Source organism: Natator depressus, chromosome 2 (assembly GCF_965152275.1).
Source record: "Natator depressus isolate rNatDep1 chromosome 2, rNatDep2.hap1, whole genome shotgun sequence".
Classification (NCBI taxonomy): Eukaryota; Metazoa; Chordata; order Testudines; family Cheloniidae; genus Natator; species Natator depressus.
Genome location: NC_134235.1, coordinates 228,728,053 through 228,742,043, shown reverse-complemented (window position 1 = coordinate 228,742,043; position 13,991 = coordinate 228,728,053).

Genomic DNA, 13,991 nt, shown 5'->3' with positions numbered 1-13,991 from the left:
TAACCATTATGCCCTCTGGGGGGAGGCAAGGAAAGGGAAGCACAAGGGCACGCAATAGCCCTAACAAACACTGCTGGTTAAGATTCTGATCTCATGCACATGGGATGGATGCATGCACACCAAGAGTGGGATCCACATGGACAGACCCTAGTAATCACTACTTTTTCTATTAAGTCTTGTGACAAAGTTCCTGCGCTACCTTGGTGGGTCTTGCGCTTATTGGCGGATTTGCTCACCTTGGAGCTTCACGGCAGCCCTCAGCTTGGCCGTTTTTCTGAATTCATAGTCCAGGTCGACTCCTCCTGTGTCTGACCAGGAGTTGGGAGGATTTGGGGGGAACCCGGGCCCACCCTCTACTCCGGGTTCCAGCCCAGGGCCCTGTGGAATGCAGCTGTCTAGAGTGCCTCCTGGAACAGCTGTGCGACAGCTACAACTCCCTGGGCTACTTCCCCATGGCCTCCTCCCAACTCCTTCTTTATCCTCACCATAGGACCTTCATCCTGGTGTCTGATAATGCTTGTACACCTCAGTCCTCCAACAGTCCGCGTTCTCACTCTCAGCTCCTAGTGCCTCTTGCTCCCAGCTCCTCACATGCACACCACAAACTGAAGTGAGCTCCTTTTTAAAACCCAGGTTCCCTGATTAGCCTGCCTTAATTGATTCTAGCAGCTTCTTGATTGGCTGCAGGTGTTCTAATCAGCCTGTCTTAATTGTCTCCAGAATGTTCCTGATTGTTCTGGAACCTTCCCTGTTACCTTACCCAGGGAAAAGGGACCTACTTAGCCTGGGGCTAATATATCTGCCTTCTATTACTCTCCTATAGCCATCTGGCCCGACCCTGTCACAGTCTAGAATAATAATCTACTTTACTTCTTGCTCACTTATCTTACTTTAAACAAGTAAAACAAGAAGCATTTTATTCTTTCATCTTTTTTTCCCACTGAACATATAATTGTTTTCTACACTAGCCATCCCTATAGCTGTAATTCACCATCAGTGCAAAACAACTGGTGGCAGCAACAGCAGAAGCTGTAGTGTGGATAGTGCTCAGGCATTTTACCAGCATGGCCTCAATCCTGCTAATATTTATGCACATGAGTAACTTCACATGTGAGTATTTGCAGGATCAGGGTCTAGGTCCCCTAAAATCTTAAACATCTGAGCGTTGTCTACACTATTGCCTCCACTATTTCTACCACCAATGATGAACTACAAATATTACATTTGCTAGCGTAGGCACAGCCCATGGGAAGTGAGGGTAATAGGTGGTCATCTATATTTCCGCATCTCAGTCTCAGTACTGCCAATCTGAACAATTTAAAGCTGAAGGAAAAATAAGGATTTTTTTTATTCTCCAAAGATGGCAACTTCTACAGTTTAATAAGGATTCCTGAATTTTTGAAATTTGAATGTAATTTGTTTGTTACAAGCAGGCATGAAACACATACATGGGTTTAATACAAGTCAACTCCTAGCCAACTGCAGACATTAAGAATCGTTAACTTTAAAATGGCTTTAGGAACAAATATTGTTCTAATGCTCTCGTGTTATGCATGTTTGTGAAGACTCAAGACAAATGCCTTTCTCTCAGTCTAAACATTCAGAATGTTTGATAATGCCATGGCTTTTTCTGTCAGTTCCAATTAAGATATTAGGCAGTACACAGCATATCCCTATAAGTTATTTTGTAAAGTGACATATGAAAACTGAAAGTATTACTTACTATGATTGACATTTCCCCCTGTGTCCCGCTTAACAAAACAAGTTTCCAATTACACTATCCAAACCCCTGAAGAAATACATTTATTAGCCACAATAGACAGTCACACAGTGTGATACCCTGTTAAAGAAAACTTCAGGTTGCCTTAAGAGGCCATAACTTTAGAAGGCCTTCTGATTTCCATTAAAGGAATGCAGTCAAATAACAGCTTTGTGATTCTATGAATGTTTACGCTAAGCAACTAAGGATGTACCGCAGTGAAAATTTCTAAGACTAAAGCCTGCACATCATTTGAGTGCTTACAAAACTAACAAAAATACAGTAACTTTCCTTCTCTCTTATCCTCTACTATACTGAACTGCTTATTTTAACAAGAGAAATTGTGTCTCTTCCCATATCCTCCTAAATTTGAGTCCCGATTTTCTGATTTATTTCTGTTGTTGAATGTTTCTGTTTTAAAGGGGTAGCAATTAATGGACTCCTCAAGACAGACAATGATTTTCTAATGCTAATTCATTATGCAACATTTTGTCTACATGTGGCCTTTTGTTCAAACAACACAATTAGGAAGACATTTAAAGATAATATGGATTTATCCATAGCATGCTGGTATGGACTTAAACTGTAGGACTTTTACATCAACCAAACATAAAAGCCATTTTATGAAGAATTGCCATTCTGCTTCAGTTCAACTTCTGTGTTATCTGACATTCCCTCTGAGCCACTAGAGACCTTTAAGTCAAAGGTTAATTCTGGCATTTATGGTTCTACGTTTTTGTTTATATGAACATGTAACCACATAAAAACAAACCTGCTTCATTTCCACATTGACTCATAGCAACAGCAGTTTCCAGCTAGCATTTTATATATGCAAGACAAATGTACTGTTGTTATTACTCAAAATATGGTGATGATAATGAGTTAAATAACCTTTTGAGCAGATGCATTCTCAACCTGTAGAAGTTAAATATGTTCAGGTTTTGTGTTCTTGACATTAGCGTACCATTCCTCTAAATTAAATGGACATTCTGAGGACTTATTTATCCCCCTCAGAGTCAGTCTCCCCTTCATCACTCAGAGTAAGAAAATTAAAAAATGGCAATTATTCTGCTTTGACTGTAAGCTAATTCTATGTGATAATGAAAGAAATCCTAATCCACTGGTCTGCTGTGATAAGCCTTTCCCTAAACTGGTAAGAAAAGCAACATTCCTTTACAAATACATCTACATTATTATACCTTTACCCCACATGCCCTACTTTTGGAATCTGTTGATCTTTTCAATCTTGATATAAGGTTTTGTTTATTTACTGAATCATGCTCTTTGTAACTGGTTCCTCGGTGCCCACTTGAATCATGGAGAAAGAGTGGCACAGAGGAGAAAGAGAAGTAATATAATTTTAAGCAGGATGTTTTCTCTGGACTAAATTGCTAGGTCTTTCGTTTGTACTTCTTACTTTCCTTTTTCTCTTCTCTGTTCTCCCTTGCTTGCCTGTATTACAGTGCATGCACTTAAAGGTCCACTTACTGTGATAGGTTTCAGAGTAGCAGCCGTGTTAGTCTGTATCAGCAAAAAGAAAAGGAGTACTTGTGGCACCTTAGAGACTAACACATTTATTTGAGCATAAGCTTTCGTGAGCTAAAGCTAAAGCTCACGAAAGCTTATGCTCAAATAAATGTGTTAGTCTCTAAGGTGCCACAAGTCCTCCTTTTCTTTTTACTGTGATAGGGAATATCATCATAATGGGGTATTCCATCATAATCAGTAGAATCTTTCAAGCCAATGGAACTTGAAAAGCACCCCCTGGACATGGAGTTTCCCTACTCAGGCATGTGTTCTCTGGACAACAGGGGAAAGCAGGGAGAGTTCACATAGTGATGGATGAGTGGAGGGAGAGGGAAAGAAAGGGAACAAAAAAGTAAGAGGAGGAGAACCAGCCTTGAAAGAAAACAAGCACTGCTTACAAAAACATTTTAATTAAGTTGTGCTCAGGGGGCTAAATAAGATGGGGGCAGAGGGATTGCAGTTTCCCTGCCTCTCTGTAGCTCAGGCCCACAGCTTTTCCTCCTCTTAAGCTTTTGGCTGGTGAAGCAAGAGCTCCCTCTCCTGTTTCAATCTACTTTAACCATGGCAGTACTTCAGAGTAACAGCTGTGTTAGATGCATCCGATGAAGTGAGCTGTAGCTCACGAAAGCTTATGCTCAAATAAATTGGTTTGTCTCTAAGGTGCCACAAGTACTCCTTTTCTCATGGCAGTACTTGAATCTCTCTAGGAGTGTATTTTGTTTTCCGTTATTTTTTGCTTTCCTCTGCAGACTCCCATATGAGATCTCCCTCACTCTGAAGATTTTGTTCATTATTATGTTTTAATGCAGCTCAAAGTTAAAACCAGATTACATTAATTTTTCTCCTTACACAGCTTATTTTGTATTACAAAATGGGAAACATGCCCAGCCTGCTCTCCACAAAGATGCAAGTCTCATCCCTCTGGCTGGCAACCACTGTCGTAGTCAATGCGGGCAATACCCAGCCATTCATTTAGGTGTGATGGGGAGACAGCTGGCCAACTTCTTCAGAAAACGAGTGGAGACCTTTATAGGTCGACAGGGTTTACCCACACTACACATACAGCCATGTTTGTGTAATGAGTCTGTGTCACTCATCTGACCCAGTGTGACGATGTGACGCAGCAGGGAGGGGGGAGTGTTGACCTGGGAATGTGCCCTGGGGAGGGGAGACCTGAGAGCCTGTCACCTGAGCCAGGAGGGGGAGGGGGAGGTGACACCTCTGCCCAGGAATGTGGACGGAGGCTGCAGCAGGGAACCTGCTGGGTGGGTTTAGTTTCAGTTTGGGGCTGGGTGGAGGAACACAGGGAACCCCAGGGCTGGGGTCTAAGCTCCCTGCTCCCCCAGAAGGACTTCACTGAGGGGTCCTGGGTGTACCCACAAGCTCTGTTTTGGACTGTGTTCCTGTTGTCCAATAAACCTTCTGTTTTACTGGCTGGCTGAGAGTCTCAGTGAATCCCAGGAAGAGGGGTGCAGGGCCTGGACTCCCCCACACTCCGTGACAACTGGTGGTAGCGGTGGGATCTACTGCACCCCGTGAACGGCGCTTCCTGCAGTAAGTGACTGGGGAACAGTAAAACGAAGGGGGATTGACGGGGACCAGGCGTGCTGAAGATTCAGAGAGAGACGGTTTCAGGGGGCGGTTAACCCCTGGGAGTGTGTGACCAGAGAGAAGGACTTTTGCAGTAACAGGGTCCCCCGGGGGATTGCAGCGAGCGGTCCCAGGGGCGGAGGAGTCTGCAGCTCGACCCTGGCAAAGAGGTGGTGACCTCAAGAAGGACTGGCACACTAGGGGCTTTTCCTGGAAACCGTGGACAGCTGCCCGGCCTGCGAGTGGCCAGCCGGGAGATGTACGCTAAACGCCTTAAGAGCGACCTGGTGGAGCTGTGCAGGCAGAGGGGGCTGCGCGTCGGGAGGTCCACCAAGGAACAGCTGATTGCCCAGCTGGAGGAGAGGGATCGCTTGGATGACCCGATCCCTGTCCCTGAGGGAAGCCGCCCGGCGGACGCAGCGTGGGCCCTGGGGCCTGACCAGGCTGGGAGGGGTCAGACTGCTGCCCAGGACACCCCGAGACCCTTCCTACCTATGCCTGGGGGAGGGGTTGTGGGAAGCCCAGCGAATACCGAGGGCCCCCTGACCCCAGCAGCCAGCAGGGGATCCTCCCAGCGGAGCTCCCCATCCCTGGAGCGGATGCGGCTGGAATGGGAGAGGGAGAGGAAAATGAGGGAGCTGGAGGATCATGAAAAACAACGTCAACATGAGGAGAAACAATGTCAACATGAGCAGGAGGAGAAGGAGAAACAACGTCAACATGAGCAGGAGGAGAAGGAGAGGGAGCGTCAGGAGAAGGAGAGGGAGCGTCAACATGAGCAGCAGGAGAAGGAGAAACAAAGACAGCATGAACTGAAGCTGGCCAGGCTGAGGAGCAGTGGGGCCCCGGCTGCGGTGAGTGAGGGGGGACCCAAGACTGCAAGGAGCTTTGATAAGTGCTTCCTGGCCCAGCGGAAGGAGGGGGAGGACATAGACAGCTTCCTGACGGCCTTTGAGAATGCCTGCGAGCTGCACAGGGTTGACCCTGCCGACAGGCTCCAGTTCCTCACCCCCTTACTGGACCCCAAAGCCGTGGAGGTCTACAGCCGGATGACAGGGGCAGAGGCAGGGGACTATGAACTGTTCAAACAGGCCCTGCTCCGTGAGTTTGGGCTGACCCCCGAGATGTACCGGAGAAGGTTCCGGAGTCAGCGTAAAACGCCTGAGGTCACCTACCTACAACTGGTCAACAGGATGCAGGGATATGCCCGCAAGTGGACAGCGGGGGCCCAAACTAAAGAGGACCTGCTTGACCTGTTTGTACTGGAGCACCTGTATGAACAGTGCCCTTCCGACCTGAGGCTGTGGCTGGTGGACAAAAAGCTCGCGAACCCCCAGCATGCAGGGCAGCTGGCCGACGAGTTTGTGAACAGTCGGTCAGGGGGTAGCCGGGAGGAGTCCCAAAAGAACAGGCCCCCCCCGATGCAGAGAGAGAGTCACCATGGGGCCTCCCAGCGGGGAAATAGGGAGAACCCCCTCCAAAGGGGAACGCCTGGTGTCGGGCCCCTCCGACCCGTTCGAGGGGACCAACGTGACCTGAGCTGCTATCACTGTGGCCAGAGAGGCCACGTACGGGCCCAGTGCCCCGGGCTCAGGGACAAACTGAGCAGACCCAACCTACCCAGGGTTAACTGGGTAGGGACTCAGCTGGACGAGGGGCAGGCGACCCAGGAAAGGGGGGCTACCAGTTTGCCACCTGCTCAGGAGGGAAGAGTACCCCCAGCCAGCCCCGCCAGAGGGCTGGAGGCTCTGGACTCAGGGTGCTCGGTTTACAGGGTGGGTGCGGGGCTGTCCCTCCGGAGAGAGTGCCTTGTTCCCCTGGAGGTGGATGGGAGGAAGGTCAATGGATACTGGGATACGGGCGCGGAGGTGACGCTGGCCCGGCCCGAGGTGGTGGCCCCAGATCGGGTGGTGCCCAACACCTACCTGACCCTGACGGGGGTGGGCGGGACCCCATTTAAGGTGCCCGTGGCAAGGGTACACCTGAAATGGGGGACCAAGGAGGGCCCCAAGGATGTGGGGGTACACCACCATTTGCCCACTGAAGTTTTGATGGGGGGAGACCTAGAGGACTGGCCAAGCGACCCCCAGACCGCCCTGGTTGTGACCCGTAGCCAGAGCCGGCGAGGGGCACTGCGACCTGACCCTGGGGAGGGTACCACACTGGAGGCACGAGACCCTACTCGGGTGGGGAGGGAGCGCCGAGGGGCACGGCTCAGAGAGGCTGCGGCCTCAGACCTGGCCACGGAGGGGGAACCGGGCCCCATCCCTTCCCCAGCCGCTGAGTTCCAGGCCGAGTTGAGGAAAGATCCCTCCTTGCAGAAGCTCAGGGACCTGGCCGACCTCAGTGAGGGACGGACCATGAGGAGAGGCTGCCAGGAGAGGTTCCTGTGGGAGAAGGGGTTCCTGTACCGAGAATGGGCTCCCCCAGGGGAAGGGGAGTCCTGTGGGATCAGGAGGCAGCTGGTGGTCCCCCAGAAGTACCGCCGCAAGCTCCTGTCCCTGGCCCATGACATCCCCCTCGCAGGGCACCAGGGAATCCGGCGCACCCGGCAGAGGTTGCTACAGAACTTTTACTGGCCCGGGGTCTTTACCACCGTCCGGCAGTATTGCCGATCCTGTGACCCCTGTCAGAGGGTGGGGAAGGCCCGGGACAAGGGGAAAGCGGCGTTGAGACCTTTGCCCATCATAGAGGAGCCTTTCCAGAAGGTGGCCATGGACATCGTGGGGCCTCTCAGCAAGACGACCCGGTCGGGGAAGAAATACATTCTGGTGGTGGTAGATTTCGCCACCCGCTACCCCGAGGCAGCGCCCTTAGCTTCCATTGAAGCAGACACCGTGGCAGATGCGCTCCTGACCATTTTCAGCCGAGTGGGGTTCCCCAGGGAAGTCTTGACAGACCAAGGCTCCAACTTCATGTCGGCCCTGCTCCGGTGCTTGTGGGAGAAATGTGGGGTCCGGCATGACTGGGCCTCAGCGTATCACCCCCAGTCCAATGGGCTGGTGGAGAGGTTTAACGGGACGCTAAAGATGATGCTGAAAACCTTTATGAACCAGCACCCGCAGGATTGGGACAAGTACTTACCTCACCTGCTGTTCGCGTACAGGGAGGTGCCTCAGGAGTCTACCGGATTTTCGCCTTTCGAACTGTTATATGGAAGGAGGGTGAGGGGCCCCCTGGACCTGATGAGAGACGAGTGGGAGGGGAAGGCCACTCCCGATGGAGAGTCAGTGGTGGAGTATGTCCTGACCTTCCGAGAGAGACTGGCTGAACTCATGGGCCTGGCCAGGGAGAATCTGGCCAGAGCCCAGAAGAAGCAGAAGGTCTGGTATGACCGCAAGGCGCGGGCCCGTGCCTACGCCACCGGGGATCAGGTGATGGTTCTCATCCCCGTGAGAAAGAACAAACTACAGGCCGCCTGGGAGGGCCCGTTCAAGGTCGTCAAGCAGCTCAATGAGGTAAACTATGTGGTGGAGCTGTCGAACCGGGCCCACCACCGCCGGGTGTACCATGTGAATATGATGAAGCCATATTATGCCAGGGGGAATGTGGTGTTAGCTGTGTGTGGTCAGTGGGAGGAGCAGGGAGATGACCCTTTAGTAGATCTATTCCCTGGGACCAGAGCTGGTTCCCCCCTGGAAACAATCCCCCTCTCGGATCAGCTCACCCCTGCCCAGCAAGCTGAGGTCAGGGGGGTGCTGCATCCGTACCGACAGCTGTTTTCCAACCAGCCTGGACGCACTAATCTGACTGTCCACCGGGTGCAGACAGGGTCGCACCCGCCGATAAGATGCTCCCCCTTCCGAGTCACAGGGAAAACTGCTCAGGACCTGGAAAGAGAGGTCCGGGACATGCTGGCTTTGGGAGTGATCCAGCCATCGGCCAGCCCTTGGGCCTCGCCGGTGGTGCTGGTCCCCAAAAAGGATGGGTCAGTCCGGTTCTGTGTGGACTATCGGAAGCTCAATGCCATCACTGTATCTGATGCCTACCCCATGCCCAGGCCGGATGAGCTCCTAGACAAGCTGGGAGGAGCTCGGTACCTTACCACCATGGACCTTACAAAGGGCTACTGGCAAGTGCCGCTGGATGCAGATGCCCGGCTGAAATCGGCCTTTATCACCCCTCTGGGGCTCTATGAGTTTCTGACCCTGCCTTTCGGCCTCAAGGGAGCGCCGGCCACCTTCCAGCGCCTGGTGGACCAGCTCCTGAGGGGGATGGAGAGTTTTGCCGTGGCGTATATTGACGACATCTGTGTCTTTAGCCAGACCTGGGAGGACCACGTGTCCCAGGTTAGACAAGTGCTGGACCGACTCCAGGGGGCTGGGCTGACTGTCAAAGCGGAGAAGTGCAAGGTGGGGATGGCTGAAGTATCTTACCTGGGCCATCGGGTGGGGAGCGGCCGCCTAAAGCCGGAACCGGCCAAGGTGGAGGTGATCAGAGACTGGCCCGCTCCCCACACCAAAAAGCAGGTCCAAGCCTTTATTGGGATGGCAGGATACTACCGAAGATTTGTGCCCCACTTTAGCGCCATAGCCACCCCCATCACTGAACTATGCAAGAAGGGGAAGCCAGACAAGGTGGTCTGGAACGAGCAGTGCCAGGAGGCTTTCCGGGCGCTGAAGGAGGCTCTGGTCAGTGGCCCAGTTCTAGCAAACCCAGACTTTGACAAGCCCTTTGTGGTGTTCACCGACGCCTCCGACACGGGACTGGGGGCGGTGTTAATGCAGGAGGATGGAAAGGGGGAGAGACACCCCATCGTGTACCTGAGCAAGAAGTTGCTACCCCGGGAGCAACACTACGCGGCCATCGAGAAGGAGTGCCTGGCCATGGTGTGGGCCCTCAAGAAACTAGAGCCCTATCTCTTCGGGCGACACTTCACCGTGTACACCGACCACTCTCCCCTGACCTGGCTGCACCAGATGAAAGGAGCCAACGCCAAGCTCCTGAGGTGGAGCCTGCTCCTGCAGGATTACGACATGGACGTGGTCCATGTGAAGGGAAGTGCCAACCTGATAGCGGATGCGCTGTCCCGGAGAGGGGGCCCCGAACTTCCCCAGGTCACTGGTCACAGTGACCCCGCTCAGTTCAGTCTCGAAGGGGGGAGAGATGTGACGATGTGACGCAGCAGGGGGCTGCAGCAGGGAACCTGCTGGGTGGGTTTAGTTTCAGTTTGGGGCTGGGTGGAGGAACACAGGGAACCCCAGGGCTGGGGTCTAAGCTCCCTGCTCCCCCAGAAGGACTTCACTGAGGGGTCCTGGGTGTACCCACAAGCTCTGTTTTGGACTGTGTTCCTGTTGTCCAATAAACCTTCTGTTTTACTGGCTGGCTGAGAGTCTCAGTGAATCCCAGGAAGAGGGGTGCAGGGCCTGGACTCCCCCACACTCCGTGACACCCAGTTACAACAGTTGTGTTTGAGTTGTGCCCCTGTAGCAGATTCTTCAAAATACAACCATATGTCAGCTACATTTCTTGATCCACACCTAGCATACTGCATAATTGTTTGTACTGGTGCATTCTGGACAGATTTTTCATCCTGCCTCTCAAGGGATATAGAGGGCAAGGAGGACATGCACAGAGTGAGGAAGCCAGATCAGTCAAACTGATTGCACATGCACAGCAGGGGGGTTCAGTCTGCAAAGCAAAAACAAACAAACAAACAAATAAATAAATAAAAAGCAGTTCTCTGAGCAGGTTATCAGAAGACAATAATGTGCCAGCCTAGGCTGGTGTCCAGGACAATACACCGTGGGCTACTACTATTATTGAGGAGCACCATGTTGGGTGTAGACACATTTTTAAAGCAAACCATGTTACAAACTGCTTACAAACTTGATTAAAATTTGCAATATAAATATAGTGCCCAATTTCACTTCCAATGAGCATGGATTTCCATGGTCTAGGTCCTGAAGTAGGGTTTCCAAAATGCAAAGCAAAAAGAAAAATACCTGAAACTAAACTTATTTTATCCACTTGGATTCCACCATTTCCTTTCTGCCAATTTCTCTTCCATTCAGTAAGCTCTCACATGCACTCTGCTATCTATATGCTGTTGGTTTCAATTCTTTTTCTTGTCATCACTGACACCACCCCCTCACAACACACATCATTCTCCCTGTCACCATTTAACCCCTGCCTATCCCTTGGTCTTGATTCCTTTCAGTGGCATATGACATATTCTCCAACAACAGTCCATGGTATTCTCTTCTCTCTTGGATCTTTTAATTAGTACTTGCTTTCTGCTAGCTTATTTTCTAACATTTACTCATAGGTGCTGGAACTAGGGGTGCTGGGGATGCTGTCATACCCCTGGCTTGAAGTGGTTTCCATCATATACAGAGTTTACAGTTTATTTCAATGGCTCTCAGCACCCCACTATACAAATTGTTCCAGCACCCCTCTATCTACCCATCTAACACTTACATACCTTTTCTTTTCACTTCTTCAGAGCTAAACACAGACCATCTCATCTACATGTGTGGGAAGAAGCAGCCAAGTAGGATCTACTTAAAACACACAAGCATTGTCTGAACTTCTTAAAGCCTTAACAAAATGAGTAAGAGTTTTCAGGATTGAACCTCAAGTAAGAAAAGAAGAAAGCAAGGGAGGCTTGAGTCAGAGCAGAGATATGGTTGTTTAGGTGCCTTTTGGGGCCATTTGGCTGTCCCAGGTCAACACAAGATTGCATAGCAAGCAGCATGGGTTGTAATTTATAGTTTTGTCATCTAACCTTTAGTTATCATGTTTCCCCTGATTCTTTTTTCTGATTTTATTTGCACTAAAAATCCACTTTAAAAAGTTTTTAAAATTCAACAAGCTATCAAATTCAGTTTTCCTCTACAGTACTCTTATAATCAAAATCCTGTCAGTTTTTGCCATCGTTCAGGATATTATGAAATCTTGTTATGTTTCTCTATCTTCACTGAAGATATTAAACCACTAAAGCTTTAAAAATGCCTTTTAAACAACCTAATACATCAATAAGCTCCGATTTCACATAATCTTCTCATTTGTAGGCTAGTTTTGCCCTTCCAGTAGCATTTTAAATGCAAGTATACTATTACTTAGACATTGCTTAGAGATTTTTTTGCAAAGGAAAAAATCATCACATGATAAATAAAATTCCTACTATGATGTTTTTGTTTGCTTAGTGATACATGCACCATCCAACAAGTAGGATCTTGAAGGAGATTCCAGACAAGAAAAAGTGGCAATGCTCATGCTGATGAGTTACCGTACCTCATCAGTGTTCTCGTGCCATTTGGGATTCTCCTTCTAGGCCGTTTAATATTGCAGTCAAAGAAGCAACCTTTAATTTTGCCTTTTCAACACAGATGACTGGCAGCATTCTATATATACAATCTCAGCAGATAATTCCCTAACTTTTTCTTGTAAAAAGATTATTTGTCTGTGCCAGAGTTCAAAAGGGAAGCACCACACAGGGGCCCAATACAGAAGTAGCAGGGATCCAGTTTTGACTAGGGCACTGGTGGTTGATACCACAAGAACCTTTGTGGGCTGCCCCAACTACAGAAGGGGTTACCTGTTTGCAATCCTTGTTAAAACGCATGCTTGTGTGCTGCCATCAGTCTCTGTGTAAGCTCTTCCAAAAGTAATAAACTGAGTACAAATATGCTGTACTATTCAATTTTTTGCCTTCCCGGGGGGGAGGGAGGATCATTATTTAGTAATTGTGTGGGATGTAGAAGGCAGCAGGCACTGACGGATTTCTAACAGTAGACTTTAGAAGACTGTCCAACCTGGTTCAGAGGAGAGCTCATTTGAAGCTTTTATTTCAGGATGTTTGTGGATCTATTAAGATAAAAATCACTGAATTTTGATTTTGGAACATGTAATCATCTTCTCAAAGGTATATTGACCTATGGTGACATGTTGTTCCAACCTGATCTGATGTCTATAAAGGATCCAATTTTGAAAGGGGGGGATGTCTAAGTGTGTACCAAACATACCCCAGCACAAGCTGAGATAGCTATTAATTTTATTGTTAGAACATCCTCTAAATCTACCCAAGCACCATTTGTCTGTTTTGTTCCTCTGTTACAACTTATCTGGCATCTATGTAACCTCTCTGAGACAGGGATTGACTTCTTTGTTACTTGTCTGTACAGTGCCTAGCACAATCCTTGACTGGGGCTTCTAGGCAGTTCTCATGCTATCTGGAATGGCTCACAACTGTGAGTGCCTACCTTAGGGCAGACTGTCCCAAAAAGGGCAGACATCCCACGCTGGTGGTATGTTCTATAATTAGATTTTACCAAGTCAGTAAAAAAAGGTGAACTCCCGGATCACTATACCAGGTCTTGCCACAGACAGTCCCCTTAGACTCTCCTGTCAATCTTGCAACCCAGACAAACAGAACTTTGTGATAAAAGGTCACTTAAACCAAAAATCACACCACAGCAGGTTGCTCCCAGTCCCAAGAGACCAGTGACTTACCCCAGATCAACTGATATTCTAGATCTTACACCAAAGACAATGCTGGTAGCCCATTCTATAGTAAACTAAGTAAAGGTTTATTAGCTAAGAAAAGGAAATGAGCATTATTGAGGTGTTAAAGCAGGTAAAATATATGTGAGTCACAGTTTGTAATTCCAAATGGTAGCAGCGATGTGGTTCTCAATCAGGGGTTTGACAGATTTGACAAAATGCAAAGAATGTACCAATGCGAGATTTCTAAAGATAGCTACAGCACTCGGCCCAAAGTTTAAGAATGTGAAGTGCCTTCCAAAATCTGAGAGGGATGAGGTGTGGAGCATGCTTTCAGAAGTCTTAAAAGACCAACACTCTGAAGTGGAAACTACAGAACACGAACCACCAAAAAAGAAAATCAACCTTCTGCTGGTGACATCTGACTCAGATAATGAAAATGAACATGTGTCGGTCCGTACTGCTTTGGATTGTTATTGAGCAGAACCTGTCATCAGCATGGATGCATGTCCCCTGGAATGGTGGTTGAAGCATGAAGGGACATATAAATCTTTTGCCAATCTGGCACGTGAATATCTTGTGATGCCGGCTACAACAGTGCCATGATAATGCCTGTTCTTACTTTCAGGTGACATTGTAAACAAGAAGCGGGTAGCTGAACAAGAAGTAG